The sequence below is a fragment of the Branchiostoma floridae genome, unplaced genomic scaffold, assembly GCF_000003815.2.
Source record: "Branchiostoma floridae strain S238N-H82 unplaced genomic scaffold, Bfl_VNyyK Sc7u5tJ_428, whole genome shotgun sequence".
Taxonomy (NCBI): domain Eukaryota; kingdom Metazoa; phylum Chordata; class Leptocardii; order Amphioxiformes; family Branchiostomatidae; genus Branchiostoma; species Branchiostoma floridae.
In genome coordinates this window covers 3,904-8,702 of record NW_023365846.1, presented here as the reverse complement: position 1 = coordinate 8,702, position 4,799 = coordinate 3,904, and the positions used below count along the sequence as shown (strand labels likewise).

At 38.4% G+C, this 4,799-nt stretch overlaps 1 long non-coding RNA gene across 1 annotated transcript; it reads right to left on the bottom strand.

Annotated features, from left to right (window-relative positions):
- Positions 1-1,715: 1,715 nt before the first annotated feature.
- LOC118408804 lies at positions 1,716-3,819 on the bottom strand. The gene is made up of 2 exons (XR_004830362.1): positions 3,307-3,819; positions 1,716-1,993 (listed from the first exon to the last, which is right to left on the bottom strand). It is a non-coding gene; the product is annotated as an uncharacterized LOC118408804 (long non-coding RNA).
- Between the last annotated feature and the right edge of the window lie 980 nt (positions 3,820-4,799).

Genomic DNA, 4,799 nt, shown 5'->3' with positions numbered 1-4,799 from the left:
CGTGCGGGAGAGGAAATAAAGGTTGAGGGATAGGAAATATCGTGCGGGAGAGGAAAAAAAACCATAGAGATAGGAAATGTCGTGCGGAAGGGGAAATAAAACCATAGAGATAGGAAATGTCGTGCGAGAGAGGAAATAAAGGTGGAGAGAAATTAAATATTGTGCAAGAGAGAAAACAAAGGTGGAGATATAGGGAATATTGTGCGAGAGAGGAAATATCCTTCGAGAGAGTAAATAAATGCGGAGAGAAGAAATAAACAGCCTACCTAGTATAGAATAGTCGGGAATATGATGAAAAACGGAAACATTTTATGGAAATGTCATGACATTGATTGATTATTGATAAAATCTATTAAAAGAAACTGATGATTATAACATTACCTGGATCCGCTAAAAACAAACTAAGGTCATATAGACTGTTGAAGTCAAGAACAGGATATAGATATTGACAATATACAGTAGAGGACTGCCCAAAGAAATTAACAAGACAGGGGATTGGCTGCCACAAATCATTAATTGAAAATGGAAGATACTGTAATCAAGATAAGATAGAAGATGAACTCAATTTTATAGAATGTGGCTTATACAATAGATTGTTATATTTTGTAGACTAGTACTACTGATGCTATATATGTTTCCCATGAATTCATACACCTAAGAAATTTTGAGGAATTGATATATCTAATAACTTGATATAACTTTTGATTATAATAATAATAAAGTTTATTGCAAATTCATGCCCATTGGGCTAATTGCAAGAAAAGAATGACTAATTACATGAGATGAATAAATGTGGTCTGAATACATGTAGATAAACTAAATTCTAACATACAAATATTAAGTGGATGAATATACATACGATACATAATGGGGTACTAAGTCTACGTAACTATTACAGGGTATAAGACATATCTGTTTATACATCTTCACCATCACAGGGGCAGTCAAATTTGTTCTTGTGCTAACTTGCCAGACACTTCACTATAATAATACTCCTCTGTTATCAGACAATCGTCCAAATGAAATTTTAACCAATGTATATATGTATATAGTACTTAGTCCTAGTAATGTGTAATATTTGACTCTTGTTATTGTGTGTTTCAAATGTAAATTGAATGCAATTCAGTGGTCCCACTGCGAATTTTCAATAAAGTCATCATCATCATCATCATCATGTATCTGTTAAATACCATTTTGTCTTGACCTGCACATTACCCAGTATATGTACTGTAAAGGGAATAAAGATCTTCTTTCCATTAAATTTCTGCTGGTGTTGATTCAAACAAGATGGGCAGAGTTGTCAAAATATGTGGTGGTCGGGATCGATAAGCTAAATCTGATTGTTTAGGATTCTTTTCATATTGATAAAGTGTTTACATTTCAAAAAATATCCAGAAACACTGACACACAGACATACCAAAAAGGGTACTACTGGTAGTGTCATAGTCACAATTTTTCTTGAGGAGGGATGGGTAAGAAACTATTCTGCTTTTGATCATATTGCAGACTCTTTTCAAAAGATGATACTGACAGTGTCACATTCTTTGGGAAGTTTACATGGGTAATCTTAGCCCCAAAAGTCTTCTTTCATTCAAGAAAGAAGAATTGGGATAAAGTGGAAAATGATTGCTGCCATATACATTCTCATAATCTTACCATCTACAGATGTATGCAGTAAAAGCAAAGATGCAACAATAAGTCACATACACTTTGAATCTTCTTGACAGCTTTAATAGATACTTGAAACGTTACACATGCCTCACAATCTTATTGCATTTCTGTATGTACAAAAAATGATGCCGGCTGAAATGATATACATTTTGAATTTTTATCTTGCCAATAAAATCTCTAAAAAAAAAAAATTTACAACTGTTTTTAAAATTTGCAAAGCTGGTTACAATCCATGTCCTGTTGGCTGGGACCAGGTCTGGTTTCTCCCCGTTTACTCTCTCATGGACCAAGTTCTGCTTCTTTTCCCATGAAGGTGCTCCATCTGGAGAATGGAAACAGGAGAGTGAGATTTGACATTTCAAGCATTGTCGGAAATCATAGTCCAAACCATACCAGGTTTGAAAAATTACAAGATAGAAAAATCAGAACATGATCAGTCACTTCATCCACCTTTACAGGCCAATTCATAGCTCTCGAGATGACCTTATCTTTATTATTCTATCTGTCAAAATTATGGAGTAGCCATATACAAGTATTTTGTCCCATAGCTAGCTACCCCATTCCATCAGATGATGAAATGACTAAGGCTAGCAGACATCCAGACAGAGTTTCAATGAGACTCTTACTGATTTAGTGCAGATACTCAGATTTTAATCACAGATGGACAGACAAAATGGCAAAAATTATAGAATACAGGATGTAACAGTTAACGTCATTAGATTGGAATCTAGGTTCAACAATGAAACACTGCATCTGTATGAGTCTTGTGGGATCAAGGTCATTTTAACAAGGTCACGATAACAAAGAAATGGGAAGTTCTTTCAGGCAGGGTTTTAATAGAGTTTCTAGGCTTCTTTGGTGCCTCTCATCTGTTTCTAGCTTTAAAGCTTCAATATTCAGTAGCATTTTGAAAATGTGTTCAGCACCATGGACAGGCATGCATGCCTCCTTGGCGTGTGTGTATCCTTGGTTACATTGCATAATACGTAACGGAATACATTTTTGTGTGCTTAATACAGTGGAAGCCAGTTAATTGCACAACGGATTAACGCACACTTCTGTTAACTGCACGGAATCCCCAAATCCCAAACCGGTGTGGTCCAGCTAGACAACTTCGCATTATTGCACCAGCCGGATAATCGCACGAAATTCACTGGCAAATAGGCCGTGCAATTAAGCTGCTTCTACCGTATCCAAAACTTGGAACCTGTTTTATATGGAAGAGGGAATTTCTATCATTTGCTATAATACAGTGAACAATTATTTTGCTAGACTGTGACTAGTGACTGTGACTCTATAGATGCTGGGTTCCCTGTATTTTGTGCCAATGCCATGCCCTTCCTAAAAGTACTAGTACACAGTAGAAGCCGCTTAATTGTACTGCCTGTTGCACTGCCTAACAGAAGTGTGTGTTAATCCGTTGGGCAATTAACTGGCTTCTACTGTATAATATCTGAGTGGGAGGGGGGCGAAGGGACGCCCTACCCTCGCACGCCTCCCTACTTTATTTACGCCTATTACGGCTACCAAACAACCAACAAATCTTCTTCATGACTCGGTTATTTTGTAGCAAATTTATGTCTCATAGTGCAGGTCACATGTAGTTGTAAGGCCTATATAAACAGACTCTTATACCTGAGCTCAGTGTTGCATGTTGTAGCGGACCAGTGGCTGAAGCAATCCTGTTCACGTCTGAGGGGGCGTGACGTCAGCGGTCAGTATCACCTCTCGCGTTTGCATGCGATTTTCTTTCCCCCGCGGTGATTTGTTCTCTCGCGCTTGCATGCGGTTTTTTTCCTCGCTCGCAAATCATCATCATCGTTTTCGCCGAGAGAGAGGAAAAATCATCATCATCGTTTTCGCTGAGAGAGAGGAAAAATCATCATCATCGTTTCCGCCGAGAGAGAGGAAACAAAATCACAGGCACACGCGAAAGACAACGCCGCGAAAAGGGATCGATGGGTGCAAACTGGGAAGAAAAACGTTTGTTTGTACTAAATACAAATCCTAAAATATACAATGCGAGTGTGAGGTCTATCTTACTTCTGGGTCTTGATTTCGGTAAAGTAATTTCTCGCGTTTGCATGTGGTGTTTTTACTTGTCGCTCGCGCTGGCTGACTTGCTGCGAGCGAGGACAAATCCTGGGCGGGAGGAAATAAACGCCAGGGGTTGGAATAATAATCAGGCACGTCAGGCGAAAGAAGAACGTGAGCGAGATGAAACTGCATTATCATAATGACATGAACAAAATGTTGTTGTTGTAAAATCAATGCCTGTGGTGGGTAAAGTTAGGTGATAATTTAATTGCGAGCCATATTAAAACACACGTACTATTTCTTATCGAAATAGGTCCAGCCTTTTGGCAGGATGCCCCATTCAATAAGAATTGTTTGCCCTATTGACATGCCAATCGTAATAAGGCACCTGTAGACGTTTAGGACAACATCTGTTGATTTAAATTCTCATTCATTCCCGGCTGAGGAAAGGCTGGACTTTCTTGCTCAGTTGTAACCGCAACAATCATGATTTGCGATGTATGATGCGATGCATATCTATAACATACTAGACACATGGAACTGTGTTTCATGCATTATCCTTCAAATGTTAAAGCACCATTTTACCCACATCAAGATCACACTTTGCTATACTTCTTAATCATCCAGATACACAGTTCTTTAATGGTGTTTGTGTAGACTTAGACGACTGTCTGCAAAATAGTCGGTGTTTTCTCTCACATAAGATTTGTTTTCTCCCGCAAGGTATTTTCTCTCACGCAAGATATTTTCCCTCGCGCAAAGTATCATCTCTCGCGTAAGATCTCTATTCTCTTCTGCAAAATATTTTCTCTCGCGAAAGATATTTTCCCTCTCGCAAGATATTACTTTCCCGCAAAGTATTATCTCTCACGTAAGATATTTTCCATCCCGCAAAATATTTTATCTTGCGCAAGATATTTTCTCCCCTACAGAAAATATCTAGCGCGAGAGAAAATACTTTGTGGGAGAGGAAATATCGTGTAACGGTGCTTGGGAGAATGGATGCTTTACGGGAGGAGAAAATCGTGGCCAGATTTACTTTATGTGAGAGCATGTCATCGCCCTTGGTGTTGAGTGGATGCGTGTTTATT